At 39.1% G+C, this 22,753-nt stretch overlaps 1 protein-coding gene and 2 long non-coding RNA genes across 3 annotated transcripts in view; 2 read left to right on the forward strand and 1 right to left on the reverse strand.

Moving 5' to 3' along the window:
- Positions 1-22,753, forward strand: part of Lrig2 (leucine rich repeats and immunoglobulin like domains 2) — a 165,100-nt gene that overhangs the window by 4,598 nt on the left and 137,749 nt on the right. The window lies entirely within an intron of this gene.
- Positions 5,304-12,111, forward strand: LOC144368261 (uncharacterized). Its single transcript, XR_013428061.1, has 2 exons — positions 5,304-6,256; positions 11,666-12,111. It is a non-coding gene; the product is annotated as an uncharacterized LOC144368261 (long non-coding RNA).
- On the reverse strand, positions 13,555-20,344 carry LOC144368258 (uncharacterized). Its single transcript, XR_013428058.1, has 3 exons — positions 20,206-20,344; positions 19,906-19,975; positions 13,555-13,726 (listed from the first exon to the last, which is right to left on the reverse strand). It is a non-coding gene; the product is annotated as an uncharacterized LOC144368258 (long non-coding RNA).

A 22,753-nucleotide genomic window follows, 5' to 3' on the forward strand; every position in this document is an offset into this window, starting at 1 on the left:
ATAAAGAAAATAAAGGTATAGTGTCCATCTATAACTAAAAAAATTTTTTTAAATAAATAAATAATATAATAAAGGGTTGGGATGTGGCTCAGTGGTTAAGTACCCCTGGGTTCAATCCCCAGTCCAAAACAAAAAGAAAAAAAAAAAAAAAGAAAAACAGTACAGGAAAGGATTCTTTTTGATACAATATTTAATCAATTAAGAACACCCCATCAGGGCTAGGTCTGTAGGTCAGTGGCAGAGCACTTGCCTAGTGTGAGGGAGGCACTGAGTTTGATCCTCAGCACCACATAAAAATAAACAAATAAAATAAAGGCATTGTGTCCATTTACAACTATAAACAAATAAATAAATAATAAAAGAATACCACATCATAATTTGTAAGGATTTAATAGGCAACATCTAATTTGGTTTTGAACCATGTATGCTATTGCAAGACACCTAGAAAAAATGAGATAATGCCAGTCCCAAAAACATTCTTTAAAGTTGTGAACCCACTCGTTCAGAGCATCTTCATTTAATTTCCTGTTAGATTTCAAGTGTAGTCCTGCTATTTGCCAAGGACTAAGTCTGGATCTGTGAAGAATTTGCCATTTTTTGAAGAATAAACTCAGGGTTGGTAAGATGTGCTCCAAGCCTCTCTGACCTCTCCCCATTTCTCCTCAGCTCTTCTTCCTCCTTTTTTTGACACTTCACTTATCTCTAGCCTCCACTAGTTCAGCATCCTAATCAGTTACTTCGCTGGCTTCCTGCTAACATGAGATAACTTGGTTAAAACAGTTTGATAGAAAACAAATTGCTTACAAGAAAATATTTTTCACCCTGACAAATTAGTCCAAAATTATTACTTCTGACCACTGTTTTTTGTGTGTTTGGTAATTTTGGTGGCCAAGAATTTGTTTTCCTGCTTCTTTAGATCTTTGAGGATTTTTTTTAAACACATACATATAAGCAAGTTTTTCAGGGATTTATATAATACTATTTGTGTGTGTATGTGTGTGTGTATGGTGCTCAGGGCCTCACACATGCTAGACAAATCCTATACCTCTGAGCTATAGCCTATATTTTAAAATATTGATAGTATGGGACATTTACATTGTTTCCTTATAATTTTCTAAAATTAATTTAGATTTGAGAACAAAATTTTAAAAAATTATAATAAAGTGTAATGATTAAGACTTTAAGGGCAGTAAGACATTCTATATAGAAAACAAGTACTTGGGAATATTTCTTTTTTAAATTTTGTTTTTAATATTTTTTAGTTGTGGTTAAACACAATACATTTTATTTATTTTTATGTGGTGCTACGGATCAAACCCAGGGCCGAGCCACAACCCCAGCCCAAGAGAATATTCCTTTTTGACCTATTTATCCTCTAATTCAGTTTGTTTTCACCCAGATCACCCAATCCTCTCTTTATTGCATTTCAGTTCCCATCACCTCACTCTGTTCTGTGATTTCATATGGCTTTTCTCCCACTCCTGTCTCAGGCGGCACAAGGCAGAGTTGGCCTATGCTTTTGGTTACCTACGCCACTGTTTAGGATCTTCCTTTGCAAGCATTCCTTCTATACGTGTTCCTACCTATTTACTAAACCTTTTCCTTCCTTTACTCTGACTAATGAAGTCCTAACCTTGAGCATCTTTTTTCCTTCCTCCCTTCGTCCTTCTCTTCCTTCCTGCCTATAGTAAAGTATTTTTAGGCAGATGTAATGAGTGCAGATTAATAAAAACAATAATTTGATGACAGCTAAGATTTATGGAATACTTAATATTTTGCCAGCATTAGTTGGATGCAGTGGCACACACCTGTAATCCCCATGATTCAGGAATCTGAGGCAAAAGGATTGCAAGTTCAAGGTCAGCCTCAATAACTTAGACCCTCAGGAGGTTAGCAAGATCTTGTCTTAAAAAATAAAAAGGAAATGGGCCATGTATGTATAATACATCAAAACATACTCTACTGTTATGTATATCTAAAAAAAAAAAAAGGAATGGGGATGTACTCAGAGGCAAGGTACCCCTAGGTTCAATTATGTATATCTCTATCTAATCTACACATGCATACATACAGACATACACACATATGCCTGCATGCCAGGCTTCATTCTAAGTACTTGGTATGTATTGACTCATTAACTCCTCACAAAGATGCTGTAAACTAGATACTGCTATAATCCCATTTTATAAACAGATACAGAGAAATTAAGTATCTTCCCAAGATCATATAGTATTGTCAGTATTATCTGGAATCATTAAGAAATAGTCATCATAGCCGGGCATGGTGATGCAAACCTGAAATCCCAGCAGCTCAGGGGGCTGAGGCAGGAGGATTGCAAGTTCAAAGCCAGCCTCAGCAAAAGCGAGGTGCCAAGCAACTCAGTGAGACCCTGTCTCTAAATAAAATACAAAATAGGGCTGGGGTATGTCTCAGTGGTTGAGTGCTCCTGAGTTCAATCTATGATACACCCCCTACAAAAAAAGAATCATCATGGTGGTGCATGTCTGTAATCCCAGCAGCTCAAGAGGCAGAGGCTGGAGAATCTCATGAGTTCAAAGCCAGAATCAGCAACTTATTGAGGCCTGAAGCAACTTAGTGAGTCCTGTTTCTAAATAAAAAATATTTTTAAAAGGGCCGGGTTCCTCACCTTGAGCCCCAAGGAATGGAGCTGGCTGGCTGTGTGCTGAGATCTCTGCAACCACAAGCTCCCAAACACAAAAGGCCCAAATAGCCAAATTGTATTTCTCCTCAATTTGGATGTGGAAAATGGGGGTGGGGGGGGATGGAATCCAGAGCCTCACAGGTGCTAGGGTTCCTATCTTTCCTTCCCATCAGTTATAAAGCAACTTTATAATGCAGCAGCAGAATCTACTGTTATTGTAAACTCAAAATATTGAAAACCTGAATATGCTCAGTGCAGGTAGCACTCAACAACCAGGATTATTACCTACAGGCCACAGCCTTTCTATTTAGCTGATCTGTATAACTCTTCACTCAGTTTGGAACAAGTAATTAAAAGTTATGTATCTGTGGAAAAAGGCTGGGGGAGTGTGGCTAGGGATGTGGTTCAGTGGTTAAGTACTCCTGGGTTCAATCCCCAGTATTTAAAAAAAAGAAAAAGAAACAGTCATCATTTAGTTTTCACCAAAAATAAATGAATAGAATTGTCATTTGTAACTACTAAAACCATAGGAGACAAATGCAAAGAGTTTGAGGCCCTCTTGACTTAGAAAGACCCTTGGTAGAGCTAAACAAACTTGCCAGGTGTGGTGGCTCATGCCTATCATCCCAATGACTCCAAAAGCTGAGTCAGGAAGAGTGCAAGTTCAAAGTCAGCCTCAGCAACTTCACAAGACACTAAGCCACTTAGTGAGACCCTGTCTCAACATTGGAAATAAAAAGGGCTGGGAATATAGCCCAAAAGTAAAGTACCCTTGGGTTCAACCCCTAGGACAAAAAAAAAGAAAAGAAAATGAACTAAGCAATGATTATGAAAGCTGCCTTTGAAATCAGAAGGTGCACTATGGGAAATTAACCAATACATATCTGAATTTGGAGCAGTTATGTGTCTCTAGGCATCTAAGTTGTGGGTAAGGATATTAGGACATGTTTTTTTTTCAACACCTTTATTTCAGGTCACTCAGCATAAAGTATAGAACTCAATTTGAGATTACTTCTAAGAGTCCCAAATCTGCCGGGAGGCCCTGCACTACACATTACCAAGTCCAGGGATTATCAAACCTACTCTAAGCTTTATATAAATAAAGACTTCCCTGCCCTACCTTTTGAACAAGTGTTGTTTTCAGATGTTATGCCTGTTGTACTCTAAAATGGGTTTTTTTTGTGGGGGGGGTCATTTAAAAAAGACATACCACTGTGGATACGTTATAACAGTTTCCCTAAATAAGGTAGATGTTCTCATTATTGCTCAAAGAAGAGAATGCTCACACGGAAAAACTTGGAATGTGGAACAGTTGGAAGGTGGCTCACCTAAAAAAGGTGTGTATTTAGAGAAGTTAAGTACTGTTGAGGACCCTCCTCACCCATACAGAGAAATGGTCCCTGCCATTTCTCTATTCCTGGAGAACTAAGAATGAAGGTAAACATTCATGTTTTGTAAGTCTTTTCATCTGAGTATCACTCTACTTATTCCTGAACTTAATCTAAACCAAGATTCAAACTGAAAAACCTTCAAGGACTAGGAAAAAATTAATGAGCCCAGTATAATATATTAAGGAATGGTAAGCAGTGTGAGGAGAATCCATACCCTTGTAGACCTCCACATTCAAAGGCTGAGAAGTTCTGCATGAAACACTTCCCCATACAGCACGAAACACTTCCCCATACAGCACAATCTATAGTCCAAGTTTGCTTGACATTTCTATATAATGCATTATTCAGTGATTGAAAAGAAACTAAAATCCATAAAACTAACACTTTGTTTTTAATTAACGTAAAAGAAGAACTAACAATAATAAGAAATTGTGTGAGGGTTAGGAATGAGGAATGAACAGGTAGGTAGGTGGGAAGTCTGTTCCTGTGAGGTTGCTGCAAGTCTTTATGAACTAGGCAGAGCCAGGCATGGTGGCTCATGCCTATAATACCAGCTACCCCGGAGCCTGAGGCAGAAGGATGGCAAGTACAAGGCCAGCCTAGGATATTTAGTGAGATCCTGTCTCATAATTTTTAAAAAAGAGTTAGGGATGTAACTATGGTAGAGCAGCCCTGGGTGCTGGGAAGTCCCCAGTACTGAGAAGGGGGAAAAAGAACAAATGCTTCCCCAAGTTCTCATGGTGCCCATGATGATTTATGAAAGGTCTCTAAGGAAAAGTTAATCTCAGACCCAGGGTCATACTCACAGAGTTAGCAGTCCTGTCCCTATGTGGAGACTTGCCTGCCGTTGTCACCTTTCACAAATTAGGGTTCAAGTTTAAGGACAATTTCCTTGAAGCTTCATTCATAATTTTTCCCGATCCTAGATCCATGAGTTCATTGTGGTCATCATGGCCACAGTGACTGAACTGGCCAACTTTATATTTCTCTTTTTTCTTCAGTACTAGGAGTTGAACACAGGGTCTTGCACTCGTTAGGCAAGTGTTCTACCATTGAGCTACCCTATTTATTTATTTATTTATTTATTTATTTAAGAGAGAGTGAGAGAGGAGAGAGAGAGAGAGAATTTTTAATATTTATTTTTTAGTTCTCGGCGGACACAACATCTTTGTTGGTATGTGGTGCTGAGGATCGAACCTGGGCCGCACGCACGCCAGGTGAGCGCGCTACCGCTTGAGCCACATCCCCAGCCCCACCCTTTTTATTTTTTATTTTCTTTAAGTTGCCCAGGTTGGCCCCCAACTCGCCATCCTCCTGCTTCAGCCTCCTTAGAGTAGTGGGGATTACGGGCATTTCTACCACTCTGAGCCCACTTACAATCTTCAGCCCCAGACTCCACAGCCAAATGGGCAAGTTCTTTTTTCTCCAATGGATTAGAAGTCATAGTCTCAGGCTGAGGAATTTTTAAAGTCTTACAGATTGATGTACACATACCTCCCACTGTGTCTTACCACATCTAATTTAATAGTAAGAAAGAAACTGGGAAATCTTGTCCTAATGGAATACCCTTTGTTACTTACCCCCAGGATAGCCAGTCTACTGAGTTATCCCAAAGCCAAAAGTATAGTCACCAAGCTCAGAATACATTCTCCTAGAGTGACTGTTTTCATCACCCCCTAAATCCCTCATGTACATAGATTTCATTACTTTTGTCTCATGTAAACTAGCCACAGCAGGAACTAGAATCTGGAGAAATTACATGCCATTCAAGAGGCCAATGGGAGGCATAAAACCGTAAATTACAGATGGGTAACCAAATAGAGGACTAGGTTTGGCCTTCATCTCATGCTCCATCAGGCCCAGGCAGGCTGGATAATAGGTTTTTACTCCTATTTTCAATTAAAAGATTAGTCAATCTGGGAGCCTTCTAACTCTATCATGCAGAACCTCTCTGTTTCACTAGTCACTTGTTTGATCAGCCCAGATGAGACCACAGGCCTTAACTGCCCAAATGTGCTCTCACCATAACATAGGAGTACATGAATCAGGCTGTAATGACTCCAGGATCACTTAAGAGAATCCAGTGGAATGAGGAATCCATGGACTTAGTTACTGAGGGAACTCTCAGTCACTGCAACCATAATGTTGAAAGCTTTCTACCAAGATCCTGTGGCAATCCCATTCCCTCTCCCAAAGCTTACAGGTAGGTCACTAAACTTATGTTTAATCATAAATTGAGTAATTTTTTACTCATAAATACTATAAAGCTGAGATTTAAACTTAAGCATACTTAACTCAACTTGTGTTCTCAAATGCTAAGCTATTTTTATTAATTTGTTCAGAGTCCAGAGAGTATAAGATAGGAATGAAGAGGATGCTAATCAGGAAAATGCAAGAGTACTTCATATTTCCAACCCTGAGCCCTCAGCCTTTGTACATGCTGATTCTTCTTCCTAGAAGGCATTTTTTCCCAAGTCTGGGATGTGTGGAGCTCTGAGCTTGAGGACTTGACTAGCATGTGTGAGATCCTTAGTTTGATGGGGGGAAGGGGGAGATTCAAAGGATCTGTTATTGAATTCTGTTATAGAATTCCAATCCTTACTCCCATTTAACTTTCTTACTAATTAATGTGAATTAATAAGGTTTCATAGTTATTATATTTGCCAACGAGTTTCTTTTGACAGTTATTTTACTCTAATAAATTGCTTAGGGAAGCCACCTCCAAATCCAGATTATTTATAATATGTTTCATTTCCTAATTCCTTCCCAGGGCTCATGATTACTTGGGAAAAAGCATGGGCTTGCAAATTAAATTTGGTGTTTTGAACTATCTCCTCTAGATGTACATCTCTTTATTTTTTTTAACATTACATATTTATTTTTTAAAATATATTTATTATATTTTAGTTGTAGTTGGACACAAACCCTTTATTTCATTTATTTATTTATTTTTATGTGGTGCTGAGGATCGAACCGAGGACCTAGCATGTGCTAGGCGAGTGCTCTACCGCTGAGCCATAATCCCAGCGGTAGAGCATTACATATTTATAAACCTCATCAATCCATGGAAGCATTCCTCAAAGCTGTTAGTGAATTTGCTTAAGTAATAAGGACTTCAAGCAAAAATCTATGCGGTCTTTGTACTTTAAAATTCAGTTATTCCAAATTCCTAATATATTGTCTACTATTAAGAAGCCAAGTTGGGCATGGTGATGCACACCTGTAATCCTAGGAATTCCTAGGGGTAAGGCAGGAAGATTGCAAGTTCAAGGCCTACCTCAGAAATTTACTGAGGCCCTAAGCAGCTTAGCAAGACCCTGTCTCAAAATAAAGTATAGAAAGGTCTTCATTTGGCTCAGTGGTTAAGCACCCCTGGGTTCAATCCCCAGTACCAAAAAAACAAAAAGCAAAAGCCACAGAATTTAGAAATTACACATTGAGTTTTAGATAATCATATAAACATTCTATGATCTTGTACATTCTTTATATGAAAAACTTTTCCTCATATTAGCAAAGCAAATTTCTCCTTTTTTCTTCATCGAAGAGAAAGTTGGGGTGAGGGAGAAAATTATGTATTTTAAGGTAGTATTAAAGTCTACTGCAGCCATATCCTAGGGACGAAATAAATTTCATGTATTCTCTTCACTTTTTTTTTTTTTTTAAGAGAGAGTGAGAGAGGAGAGAGAGAGAATTTTTAATATTTATTTTTTAGTTCTCAGCAGACACAACATCTTTGTTGGTATGTGGTGCTGAGGATCGAACCCAGGCCGCATGAATACCAGGTGAGCTCGCTACTGCTTGAGCCACATCCCCAGTCCCTTCACTTGTTAAAAAAGAAAGAAAAAGGCTTAATGTCCACAAAATGGATTTTCTGTCTATATTAGGCAGGAATTTTTTTAAATTTATTTTTAGTTGTATATGGACACAATACCTTCATTTTTATTTATTTATTTTTATGTGGGGCTGAGGATTCAACCCAGTGCCTCACACATACTAGGCAAGCGCTCCACCACTGAGCTACAACCCCAGTCCCTTGGCAGGAAATTTAAATTTTGTGTTAATGCTTGGTATGACTTCCTGCCAATTAGGGACACTAACCTTTCTGAGATAATCTCTACTAGGAGTTTGTTTTCTTTTCAAGATTTTTACTCACTCCTTTTCAAAGTGATTGCAAGACAATTTCAATTCAGCCAAAGACTATTTTCCACTTATTGAATATCCTGTACAATTGTAGTTTAATTCCTTTTACTCCTCCTCCCTTTGTTTTGTAGATTAGAAGATATACCAAAACAAAGGCATTCAGGGATGGAAGCACTCATAGGTAAAGGCTGAGCTAAAGACATTCCCATGAAGCTAGTCTCTAAGCAGCTAGTTTTTCAGTCTTTCTCCTGGCCTCTCCCTATTGGCATTCTATCCTCTTTGGTGGGAAAAAAAATTTATAAAGGAAATTGGTTCCTCCATAGGATATGGCTGTCATTCAAATGTCTAATTTCCCTGGGAACCTTGATTCTACATTCAGAATACCTGTGGACATAGCCCCTGGGACAAGAGTCCTGTGTTTCTCCTTTGCTAGCAAAGCAGTGAAACTTCTTTTTTCTTTTTCTCAAACAAACAAACAAACAAAAACAAAAATATGGAGTTTGGTCCAGTTAATGAGACACCAGAATTGTTGAAAAGCAATACATTCTATTACTGTGTAATTAATTTCACTTACTATCTTACATATTAATGGTTTCTGTTTTAAATTTATTTGAAAAACAATGTGCTATGAACTTTTCTCAACCTTTGATGCAGGGCTCTGGTTGAACTGACAAAGGACATTATGATAGGAAACTGAATTTTTTTCTGTAAAATTTTGATTTTCTATTTTTTCTTCATCAAAATGTATCATTGTGCCTTGGTGCACACCTGTAATCCTAGAGACTTCGGAGGCTGAGGCAGGAGGATCACAAGTTTGAGGCCAGCCTCAGCAATTTAGAGAGACCCTTAGCAACTTAAAAATATTTTTGTCTCAAAAAAAAAAAAAAAAAAAGAAAGAAAGTAAGGGAGGGCTGGGTTTGTGGCTCAGTGGTAGAGCTCTTATCTAGCACATGTGAGGCCCTGGGTTCAATCTTCAGTACCACATAAAAATAAATATACAAAATAAAGGTATTGTGTGAAACTACTTCTAAAAAATAAATATTTTTTAAAAAAGAAAGAAAGGGGCTGGGGATATGGCTCAGTGATAAAGTACCGCTGGGTCCAATACCTTGTACAAAAAAAAAAAATACACACACACACACACACACACACATCTTAAAGCATCACTAAATTTCTTACAACCTGATTTGTATAGATATATGCATATGACTAATAAATAACTTGTTGATTATTTCAAAGTGGTAGGTGTCAGGATAATAATGATGATGATAAATAGCAGCTAATAAGGCATGTCCTCTGTGCCAGACACTGTTGTAACACTTTACATAGAGTTGCTCAATGTAAAACCACTTGTCTGGTTGTTTTTATTTGTTTTTCTGGGAAACTCCTGAGAATCTATATTGCAATCAGTTCCCCAATTCAGTTTTTACCTAAATATCGATGGGAAAAGTACACCAGAATAGAGCCTTAAAACTGATAGATTTTGGATTTGAAAACCAAAATATCCCAGCAAGGTGGTACACATCTATAATCCCAGCTACTCAGGAGACTAAATGGCTAAATCAGAAGGATATCAAGTTCAAAGTCAACCTTCTAAATTTAGGGAGGACCTATGCAACTTAGACCCTATTTCAAAATAAAAATAAAAAGGACTCGGGGTGCTGGGGTTGTAGCTCAGTGGTAGAGCGCTTGCCTCTCATGCATCAGGCACTGGATTCAATCCTCAGCACCACCTAAAAATAAATAATAAAATAAAGATATTTTTTAAAAAAGGACCTGGGGATGTAACTCAATGGTAAAGTGTCTTTAGGTCAATTCTCCTTGGTACCAAAAAAAAAAAAAAAAAAAAAAGTAATCATGCTTTAAAAGAGTGTAAAGAAAATGTTTATGATGTGTTGTAAGTAATTCAGGTTTTAAAACACTAAAAGCGAAGTGATGACTTTTTTTTTTTTTTTTTTTTTGTGGCACCATCCTGAACCCAGGGCACTCTACCACTGGACTATATCCCCATATCCCCAATCTTTTTTCATTTTGAGATAGGGTCTTGCTAAATTGCCCAGCTGGCTTCAAACTCATAATCCTCTTGCCTGAGCCTCCCAAATTGCTGGGATTATAGGTGTGTGCCACCATGCCCAGTCAACAATTTTGTTTTTTAAAGAAAATATGCATAAAATTATGACCACAGATATGAGAGATAGATGCGGTGGTGCACACTTGGATTCCCAGCAGCTCAGGAGATTGAGGCTGTCCCATACATTCAAAGCCAATCTGAGCAATTTAGCAAGGCCCAAAGCTATTTAGTGAGACCCTGTCCCAAAATAAAAAATAGAAAGGGCTGAAAATGTGGCTCAGTGGTTAAGCACCCCTGGATTCAATCCCAGGTATTTAAAAAAAAAAGTAATATTAGGGGCCTAGGATGTAGCTCAGGGGTAGAGCACCTGCCTACTATGTGGGAGACCCTGGGTTTGATCCAACAACAAATTCTGCTATTACATACAATTCTAATGAACCATTTAAAAAATTGTTTTAAAATGCTAATATGCCTGGTGTGGTGGCACAGGCCTGTAATCCCAATAATTTGAGAGGCTGAGGCCTGAGGATTGCTAATTCAAGGCCAGCCTCAGCAGTTTAGTGAGACACTATCACCAACTAAAAAAAGGACTAAGGAGGTCTGGGGATGTGGCTCAAGTGGTAGCGCGCTCACCTGGCATGCGTGCAGCCTGGGTTTGATCCTCAGCACCACATACAAACAAAGATGTTGTGTCCACCGAAAAACTAAAAAATAAATATTAAAAAATTATCTCTTTCTCTCTTTAAAAAAGAAAAAAAAAGGACTAAGGATATAGCTCTCAGTGGTAGAGCACTTCTGGGTTAAATTCCCAGAAACTCACACACACACACATACCCTGTAATAACAAAAGATTATAACTTCAAATGTTAAGGAGGTTCCTCTCCCAGTAGTGGAGTTATACCCATAGGATAGCATTTATTTTCTTCTTTGTATTTTTATCTGGATGTTTTAAAATAATTTTTAAGTGGTATCATGAATATCTGGGGAGAGGGGCAGACATTCTATAGAGAGGGAGAGAGCTATTTTAAGCATCTGTGGTGATTTTTTTTTAAAACTGAAAATGATTGAGCGTTCTACATACAACAAGGACCAAAAAAGAGGAGAGTTTGCTTGTCAGATGAATCAGAATATTCAAACTAAAGAATGGGTTAGAAATACTTTAATCCAACTCCTTTATTTTACAGAAGAAAAAGTTCAGATATATCCAATGTCATATAGATAGTGTTTAAAAATCCAACAGTGTTGAATTTTCTAATTCCCAAGATCCTCGGCTCATATTTCTTCCTTCCTACTTATGTATAATGTAGTAGCTGGCAACAGTGTTCTAACGCTAAAAGAGAAAAGAAGTTTTGGGAGTTCTTTTGTTGATTGTTTTGTTGTTATTTTGTTTTTTTATTGCAGTGTTCCGGATTGAACTCTGGGCCTCAAGCACTCTGCCATTGATCTACATCCCCACCCTGAAAAGAAGTAATTTAGATAACATAGGAACATAGCTTTTCTTCCAGTTCTTGAATTAGCATTTGCCAAAAGCTAAAAAACAAAGAAGCTACATATAGCCAGGCATGGTGACACATGCCTGTGATCCCAACAGCTTGGGAGGCTGAGGCAGGAGAATCATGAGTTCAAAGCCAGCCTCAGCAACTCAACAAGGACCTAAGCAGCTCAGCAAGACCCTATCTCAAAAAGAATAAAACACTGGCTGGGATGTGGCCCAGTGGGTCAAATACCTAATACCAAAAAAATGCAAAAAATATAACTAAACAGTTATGGGGTGGGGGATGAAGCTCAGTGGTAGAGCACTTGCATAGCATGCATGAAAAATAAATGTAGTTACTACCTCAGACATACACTTATGTGGCTTGAGAAATAATGTGGACTAAGAAACTATGATATGAACTTTTAACATGCTCTTTCCAAAGCCTACCCATCATTCAAATCATCCAAAATTGGATCTAATACTTGGTTATAAAAAGAATTCTGGTTCTCTCTGATATGCAAATGCTAACACAATAAGGGGGGGTGGATAGAAGCTCATTGATTAGACAAAGGGGAATGAAGGGAAGGGAGGATGGGAATAGGAAAAACAGTAGAATGAATCAGATATAACTTTCCTATGTTCATATATAAAGGCACAACAGGTATAACTCCACATATACAGCCATAAGAATGGGAATTTATACTCCACATATGTATAATATGGCAAAATACTGTCGTGTGTATCTAAAAATAACATATAAAAAATGAAAAAGAAAAGAATTCTGAGGGTGGGGGTTGTAGCTCAGTGATAGAGTGCTTGCCTAGCACATGTAAGGCACTGGGTTCTATCCTCATTACCACATAAAAATGAATAAAGAAAGAACCAATAGAGGATTTAAAAAAAAAAAAGAATTCTGACACAAAACTCATTTAATGTGGCTGTTCAATTATAAAGAAAGCATTCTTGTGCTCAGGCACTGCTACCAATTAGATTACAACAGATTGTTGGGCTGGGGCCATGGCTCAGTGATAGAGCACTCGCCTAGCCTGTGTGAGGCACTGGGTTCGATCCTCAGCACCACATAATAATAAAATAAAGATATTGTGCCTACTTATAACTAAAAATAAATATTTTTTAAAAACTAGATTGTTGGGGCTGGGGATGTGGCTCAAGCGGTAGCATGCTCGCCTGGAATGGGCGCGGCCTGGGTCCAATCCTCAGCACCACATACAAACAAAGATGTCGTGTCTGCCGAAAACTAAAATGTAAATAAAATATTTTTTTTAAAAAAAAAAAACAGATTGTTGTTAACACCATTGAAATTTGGTCTTAAAATTTTTTGTTTTTTAAATAAAACAGATCTTTTTTTTTTTTTTAAAGAGAGAGGAGGGTGGGGAGAGAGAGAGAGAGAGAGAGAGAGAGAGAGAGAGAGAGAGAGAGAGAGAATGAATTTGTTTTTCGGCGGACACAACATCTTTGTATGTGGTGCTGAGGATCGAACCCGGGCCGCACTACCGCTTGAGCCACATCCCCAGCCCTGGTCTTAAAATTTGTTGATGTTAATTTTACAATAGTTTTTATAATCACATGAGATAATATGTGGAAGTAATCTGAGAAATAATATGACCTAGCATTTTGGAAGCTTCCAAATACCAACACTTAACAGAAATCTTTAACATATTTTAAATGATCAGAATATTAGGAACTTTTAAAGTTTTAAAGATTCATCGGTGTGTAACTATGTCTTTTCACTTACTGATATCTCAGTCAAATCAGGATCTGTGCTTTTAATCAAAGAAGCAAAAGCTTTTTAAGAGCATTCTTTTATTATCTTCTCCATAAATAATAGATTTTTCTACTTTTATTTGCTTGGGAAGTAAACACAACACTAAAAAGTAAAGAGTTGACCCTCCCTAGTCTGCTCCACCTAACAGAGACAGTGGTGCTTACCTCAGACCTCCAAGGGTTAGCTTCTGCTGTGTCTTCTAAAGGAAAGAGAACAGATTATCTTTAGTGTTGATATCAATGGGGGAAGGCAATAGCTGTACATGACCTTGTGTTCTGAAATGGTTCTGACATCTGTGCAGTATCTATTTGGTAGGCTGTACGTCATCACTTTCTAGCAAAGATAGAGACTAGGCACCTGAGATCTGAGGCTCAACCAATCCACAAGTTTCCACATTTCCTTTGGAGTAGGAGAAAGGGGTCCCAATATTGTTGTCAGTCTTGGATGGGCTTTAGAACCCAGTTAATGAGCAGGCCACAATGAGAAGTATGTGAGCTTGGATCTCAGAGCGTTCGTGCTCTGAAACTGAAATCATAAACCAGAACATCTGATGTGTGTCTCATACACAATGAGGGAGGGAGGAAAGGCTGCTGACGGAAATGTCACAGGCAGCTGCTTTTAGCGCTTGGCTTTCACCGAAGAATCTTCCCCCTCTACCACTATGCCCCACCCTCTTCCTGCATGAGAGCCATTTAGGGCTCTTTGGTTCTCATCCTGCTTGCTCTGAAACAGGCTGTAAATTGGTATCTCTTACATCAGTCTAGCTCATGGTTGGTTGGTATTCCTGATGGGCTACAGAAATAACTGGCTCAGCTACTATTTGAGTCAGGAAAGTCTACCTTAAGAGAAAATTGTGAGCTCTGTCCTGAAAGGTTAAGAATATGACCTATGGTCCTAATTAAGTTGTTTGTTAAACAGTGTCCCTTGAACAAGTTGTTTTTTTCTACAACTTCTCCTGCTATATAACTAGGAATGTAATCCTGTGGGTATTCATCATCAAACTACGAGAACGTGCGAGTCCCTCATTGTGGAATTCTTTTCTCTTCACTTTTCCATTGCCAAATCCTCCTTATTCTTTTGGTTTAAATTGAAACGTTAAATTTGGGAGAGATCTTTTCGACTCTACTTTCCTATTGCTCAAACCAGGATAGTCCCGCAGTTTGTCATTCCATATCACTTGGTACTTACTTCTGTGTAACCAATGCCATATGAATTATTACAATATTGTTCATGCCTACATTCCCTATTAAAAACCAAGGGCTAGGTGTAGTGGTGTGTGCCTGTAATCCCAACTACTTGGGAGACTGAGGCAGGAGAATCACAAGTTCAAAGCCAACCTCAGTGACTTAGATCCTATCTCAAAAAAAAAAAAAAAAGAAAAGAAAAAGAAAAGAAAGAAAGAAAGAATAAATAAAGTAAAATTTAAAAATCACTAGCCTCCCATAAAAAAGATTTCATGTAATCCGTAACTACATTTGAGAATGAATTCAACAACTTCAAATAAGTTGCTGGCCTAGAATTAACAATCCTCCTGCCTCAGCCTCCCAAATTGCTAGGATTACAGGTATCTACCACCACACCCAGCTTCAAATAAATTCTTTTTTTTTTTAATCTTTAGTTACTGATACAACTTTTTTTATTTATATGTGGTGCTGAGAATCAAAACCAGTGCTTCACACATTTGATGCAAGTGCTCTACCACTGAGCCACAACCCCAGCCCCTCAAATAAACTCTTAACAAAATACTTTCTTTTTGTTAACTCTAGTTGAAACATTAACCGAACTGGAGTATTTAATTCTATCTAAAAACTATTCAGAATACTTCTAGAAAACCAATTTTATATGCCATTCATTGATTTTTTTTTCAGCTATTGATGGGTACAATACCTTTTATTTATGTATATTTTTTAATATTTATTTTTTAGTTGTAGGTGGACACCATATCTTTATTTCATTTTTATGTGGTGCCGAGGACCAAACCCAGTGCGTCACTTGTACTAGGCGAGCATGCTGAGGGCCATTGCCAAGTAGGAATGACGCATCGAAATTTCCTTGCCAGCGTACCCCATGTTGCTTAGAGGACATTCAATGGGACATTGCATGTATGCTTTAGTAAGGTGACCTTGCTCAAAGACCAGGGCGGATCCGGGTTTAGAGCAGATCAGGTTTGAGGAAGTTTCCCGCTCCTTGAGTTTAAGGCGTTCCAGGTTTAAGACAAGTTTAGGGCGTTCCCAGTTTAAGACAATAGGGGTTTTAGGGAAGTTGGAGGTTGAAGATTATTGCTGCTGGGATTAGGGTGTTCCTGCTGCTTGTTCCCCTTGAGTTCTCCTGAGATTCAAATGGGATTTGGAAAAAAGCCTCGTGGAGTAGGTGAATTGGGCTGGAAGAACTTGGATTTCCCCAGAACGTGTTTGTACAGGGCCGGTGTGAGTCCGGGAATAAAGAATTGCTGTTTGAATCTACAAAGCTGAGAGTGGCTCGTGATTCTGTGCCAAGCCGAGACATTGGCATTTGGTGGTCCGTACACAGAATCTCTGAAACTTGGAAGTAAGTGAAATTGCTCGCCCCTGAGGGAAGGCAAGAGAATGGGGGACCATTTCAAAAAACAATGTGTTCTTGTTTTGATTTATTTTGTTTTTGTTTCAAGCTGCCTATCCCTAGAAATTTCTCAGGCAAACTGGGAAAAATGGTTGGCTCAAGGTTTGAAGTTAGTCAGCCCCGTGGAAGAGAAAATTGATACAGCTAATTTTTATTCAGTTTTTGTTTCATTCAGTTGCGGTTTTGTTTTGTGTTATCTTATTGGATTGCGTTATCTTTATAGAAGATTAGAAATTAGTAAAAAAGAAACGGAAAAGGTGTTAAGTAAATTGTTAGCAATTCAGACCATGGAGAAAGACATTTTAGATCAAGCAAAAGAGAAGGTCTCTCGAGCTAGTCAGAGAGAGGAAGAAAATTTAAAGGAAAAGGAGTTATTAGGAAAAAGGTCACAACAAGAGGCTGTTACTAACTCTGTTTTATTACCAGAGGGCGTAATTCAACCAATGGCCCCACCGATGGAGACAGCTGAGTGGCCCTCAAACCCCGTAGTTGATAAGTGGGATCCTGAGACAGGACCTCAAAGATTAGCATGCCCTGTACTTGAGCAGGCAGGAGGGCAGCGAATTTACCATGCTTTAGATTTCAAAACAGTGAAGCAGTTAAAGGAGGCTGTAACAACCTATGGTCCCCAAGCTCCCTTCACGGTAAGCATGGTCGAGTCAATTACTAACTTGGACATGACGCCAGCAGATTGGGCTAGCATGTGTAAATCTGTGCTAAATGGAGGACAATATTTGTTATGGAAGATTGCCAATGAGGAATTTTGCATGGAGACAGCTAGGCGAAATGCAGCAGCCGGTTACCCTCAAAGAAATCTAGATATGTTGTTAGGAAAAGGACCTTATGAGAGTCAATGGCAACAAATTGAATATGATCCTGCTGTATATGCACAGATTGCTGCAGATGCAGTTAGGGCATGGAAGACTTTACAAGGACATGGAGATTTACAAGGTCAGCTATCTAAGGTAATACAGAGACCTAATGAACCTTATGCTGACTTTGTAGATAGGCTTATTCAAACAGCTGCCAAAATTTTTGGGGATACAGATCAAGTAATGCCATTAATAAAACAACTGGCTTATGACCAAGCAAATCGTTGCTGCAGAGAGGTTATTAGGCCATGGAGACATGAAGATTTAAACACATATATTAAATTATGTAGAGATATTAATGAACAAGGGCAAATCTTGGCAGCTGCAGTACAACAGGCTTTAGATGCCAGGCCAGAAACATGCTATAATTGTGAACAAACAGGACATTTTAAAAGGAGTTGCCCCATAAGAGGAGGGTTTAACAAAACTAGAAATCAAAGGAATAGAATACCGGGTATTTGCCCACGATGCCGTAGAGGGAGACATTGGGCTAATGAATGCCGTTCTCAAACCACCATAGAAGGTACTCCCTTATCAAAAAACGGACAAGGATCAGGTATTTACCCACAATATCGTGGAGAAAGGCATCAGGCTTCATTGCCAAAAAACGGATTGGGGGGCCCAATGCTCTGGGGCCCACAACCACAAATATACGGGGCAGTGGAGGAACCCAGCAACACCATCAGGGTGGTGCCCAGGACACATTGTCCATTAAATCCCTCATCAGACAAACCCGAGGGAGCGCAGGGTTGGACATCTGCGCCTCTGCCAGAGCAGTATTAACTCCAGAGATGGGAGTTCAAATCATTCCCACAGGAGTAAAAGGACCTCTTCCCCAAGGAACAGTAGGCTTATTATTGGGACGTAGTTCATCCACATTAAAAGGACTTATGATAAGTCCTGGGGTAATTGATCCCAATTATGTAGGTGAAATAAAAATTATAGCTAGTTCTCCAGGAGATATATCAGTAATTTCACCTGGAGATAGAATAGCACAGTTGTTAATAATACCCAGCCTACATAATAAGTTCTCTAGTCATAATGTAGAAAGAGGTTCCAGGGGATTAGGCTCCACAGGGGTAGATTGGGCTATGTTGTCTTTAAATTTAGATTCTCGCCCAATGCTAAAACTAAATATTCAGGGTCATGAGTTTAATGGACTGTTGGACACAGGTGCTGACCTTAGCATCATATCTCTTCAAAAATGGCCAAAACATTGGCCATTACAACAAGCCACTCAAATGCTTCGAGGCCTAGGAGTGGCGACTAATCCCCATAGAAGTGCTATGGTATTAGATTGGAAGGATCCTGAAGGATGTGAAGGAACTATACAGCCATATGTTTTGGATCACCTTCCTATTAATTTATGGGAACGAGATGTCCTAGATCAACTAGGTTTGATGTTAACAAATAACATCAATCCTAATGCGCCCACTACTAGGGCTAGACAAGGTATTAGGAAAGAAAAAAGATTAGGAAAACAAGAACAAGGTATAGCAGCACCAATTCAAATAGATCAAGGAACAGACAGACATGGGTTGGATTTTCAGAAAGGGCCACTGAGACAATCAAAATTACTTGGAAATCAGAAAGACCAGTGTGGGTTCCTCAGTGGCCCCTGACTAAAGAAAAGATAAAAGTTGCCCATGATCTGGTCAAACAACAATTAGCGGAAGGACATTTACAACCTTCCGTATCTCCCCATAATACTCCCATTTTTGTCATCAAAAAGAAATCTGGTAAATGGAGATTATTGCAAGATTTAAGAGCCATTAATAATGAGATGGTTATTATGGGACCTGCTCAATCAGGGATTCCTCAATTGTCTGCTTTACCAAAAACGTGGCATGTTTTAGCTATAGATATTAAAGATTGGTTTTTTTCGATTCCAATTCATCCCGAGGATAGTCCACGTTTTGCATTTACTATCCCTGCACTAAATCATGAAGGTCCTGATGAGAGATATGAATGGAAAGTACTCCCTCAAGGAATGGCTAACAGTCCAACTATGTGTCAAATATATGTTAATAAAGCAATCCAGCCACTTAGAAATCAAAATCCTGAACTAAAAATATTTCACTATATGGATGATGTATTATTAGCACACAAAGATAAAAACACATTGCTAGAATGTTATGCCACACTTACAAACTTGTTAAAAAATTATAATCTAGAGATAGGAATAGATAAAGTACAATTAAATTTTCCGATTAATTATTTAGGAGTTCTATTATCCTCAACCATGGTCCGTCCACCTAAAATTCAAATACGAGTAGATCAACTCAAATCACTTAACGACTTTCAAAAGTTATTGGGAGATATAAATTGGATAAGGCCTTATCTAGGCATACCAACAGGAGAGTTGGGACCTTTATTTGATATTCTAAAAGGTCCATCAGATCCAAATTCACCCCGAATGTTAACTCCTAAAGCTAGAAAGGCATTAAAAATTATTGAAACATATATGGAAAATATGCATCTAGATAGAATTGATATAAGTTTGCCTTTATTATTTATTGTAATACCAACAAAAAATATTACTACAGGAGTATTTTGGCAAGGAAATTTCGATGCGTCATTCCTACTTGGCAATGGCCCTCAGCATCTCCCCCCTTCTGATTAATTAAATTGGCACGAGCACTCTACCACTGAGCCACAACCCCAGCCCTATTTATGTGTATTTTTTATGTGGTGCTGAGTATTGAACCCACTGCCTCACACTTGCTAGATAAGTGCTCTACCACTGAGCCACAATCCCAGCCTCTATTCATTGATTTTTGATTCAACAATTATTAGCAAGCACCACATCAGGTACTTTTTCTAGATTTATGGAAATAGAAATAAGTAACACAGATTTTTGCCCTCAAGGAAGTAATTCAAGGACTACTATACCATAGACAGTACTCACCAAATATTCCACTGCTCCTTGCTTTACCCAGCCTTTCTTGCAGTTAGTGTGATTACAGCTGGCTAATGACCTGTGAAGGAAGTAACATATATCATTTTTCAAGCTGAGGAAGTATAAATTATTGTGCTCCCTCTAACCTTTTTCCCTGTCAACAGCCTCTGAGATTACATGTTCTGTTTGGTTCAGTTTCAAGGTATAGTCTGAGTCATCATGGTTACTGAGTTTTTTAATTCATTTGTGCTGCTAAAACAAAATATCTGAGCCTGGGTAATTTCCAAATAATATAAATTTATTTCTCACAGTTCTGGAAATTGAGAAGTCCATGATCAAGGTGCAAAAGTTTTGGTATCTGGTAAGGGCAGCTCTCTGCTTCCAAGACAGCACCTTATTGTTGCATCTTCTGGAGGAGACAAGAAGGGACCAAAGGTACAAACTTGCCCTCTCAAGCCCTTTTATAAGGCACCGATACATTCATGATTAGTGAATCATGGCCTAATCACCTCTTAAGGCTCCACCTCGGAATACTGTTGCAGTGGGAATTAAGTTTCAACATGAATTTTGGAGGAGGCACAAACATTCAAACCATAGCATTCCATCCCTCATCCTCCAAAATTGATGTCCTTCTCACATATGAAATATATTCATTCCATCCTAGTAATTCCAAAAGTCTTAACTTAAGGTCTGAGTTCAAAGTCTCATCCAAATATCTTCTAAATCACATGAGACTCAAGGTATGATTAATCCTAAGGCAAATTCTTCTCCAGCTGTGAGCATGAAGTCAAGCAAGTTATATGCTTCCAAAAGATAGGCATAAGATAGACATTCCCATTCCCCAAAACAGTAACAGTCAAGAAGAAAGGGTAACAGGTCCCAAGGAAGTCCAAAACCCACATTAAACAACATTAAATCTTGAGGCTGGATAACAACCTTCTTTGACTCTGTGTCCCACTTTCTGGACACACTGGAGCAGAGATTGGGATCCTCAGGCCTTAGGCAGCCAAACCTCCACTACTTCTCTGGGTTCAGCCCATGCTGCAGATCCTAGGAGTAAGAGTTGGATGGCTGTGCCTCTCTCGGCTGGTGCTGCATCATAGGGTTCTATAGTTTTTGAGTCTCAGTTTTTGAGTCTCCTGTGACTCCTCTAGACATTGTTTTATAGGGGCTCTCAGCAGTGGCCCTGACCCTACTGCTCTGCTGGGCATTGCCCTGGTGGGTGTTCTCTGTGGCTGCCATGCCTTGACTCAGTTCTCTGCCTAAGCCTCAAGGCTCTCTGACAGCCTTTGATGTCTAGGTGGTAGCAGCAACCTCTGCAGCTCTTAGACCCTGCATACATACAGAGTTGGCCCAACAAGGACACTGCCAAAGTTTATCACTCAGCTTTCTAAAGGGCAGCATGAAGCATACCTGGGCCAGCTAGAACCACGAATGGTCAAGGAGTGCTGCAGTGGAATGCAGGGGGCGGAGCCTCTAGGCCCCCTTTGGCCTCCAGTCCTCTTCTTTGAACACATTCTGCCCTCAAGGCCCTAGCACTCTGCCTGTGATGCCACTGGCAGCCTCAGAAATCTCTGAAATGCCTCAGAGTCATTCTTCCTTTGTCCTGATGAAAAGCATTTGGCCTCATTCTAGCTGTACTAATCTCCTTATCAAATGGTTGTTGGGTCCAAACCCTTGGTATTCTGTCTTAGGCAGGCTTTTACAATTTGACCAAGCTAAGAATTTTCCAGATCTTTAAATTCGGCTTCTCTTTTAATCATAAATTCCATCTTTGATTTTTTTATCTTCTCACATTTTACTATTGTCACAGGAGGTCCAAGGATTTCCCAGAGACCTCCACTGAGGAAAGCAGGGTGTTTGGCATATGTGACAAAAAAGAATTTTAGCATGTAACTAGTCAGAGACACAAAGGTTTATTTAGGAGAGGTACATCCAAAGGAGAATGTGGGCTATCTCAAGAATGAGTAGCTTTGGGGGTAAAACAAGGAATGTGGGCTATCTCCAGAGAGATAGAGAACAACCCCTTGTTATGGGTGTATTTGGTGGATAGGGTAAGATTTGCAGAGGACAGTTTAGGGGCTGGACTAGAAGTGAAATCAGGGCAGAGTTTCACAATTTCATGTCAGTTTTTCCTCTGCTTGCGTATTACCCTCATGTTTTGCAGGTAAGAGCATGGGGTCAAGGGTGCAGGCTGAAGGAGTGGTCTGGGTTGCTTAGGAGTTCCAAAGGTTCATGGGCGTTTCCTGCATTTCAGTGGGTCAGCTTATCTTTCTTTCCCTTTTCTGTATCCCCAAATCCCTATCTCACTATAAGCAGTCAAAAGAAGCCATGCAGCCTCCTCAGTCCTTTCCTTAGATATTTCTTCCTTTATCTGGGCAGAAGCCCATAATTCCAGCAACTCAGGAGGTTGAGGCAGGAGGATCACAAGTTGGAGGGATCACAAGTTGGAGGCAAGCCTCAGCAGTTTAGCAAGGTCTTAAGCAACTTAATGAGATCCCATCTCAAAAAATAAGAAAGGTTTCAATCACTAGTACCAAAAAAAAAGATATTTTTCATCAAATATCCTAGTTTCATTGCTTACAAGTTCTGCTTCCACAAAGCATTCAGCTAAGTTCATTGTCTTTTTTTTTTTTTTTTTTTTAGTTTTAGATGGACACAATTCCTTTATTTTGTTTTTCTTTATTTTTATGTGGTGCTGAGAATCGAACCCAGTGCCTCACAGTGTGAGGCAAGTGCTGTACTGCTGAGCCACAACCCCAGACCCAGTTCCTTGTCATTTTATAACAAGCATGGCCTTTCTTCCAGTTTCAAGGACTTTGTTTTTCACCTATGACCTCATCAAAATGGTTTTTAT

Source organism: Ictidomys tridecemlineatus, chromosome 11 (assembly GCF_052094955.1).
Source record: "Ictidomys tridecemlineatus isolate mIctTri1 chromosome 11, mIctTri1.hap1, whole genome shotgun sequence".
Lineage (NCBI taxonomy): Eukaryota > Metazoa > Chordata > Mammalia > Rodentia > Sciuridae > Ictidomys > Ictidomys tridecemlineatus.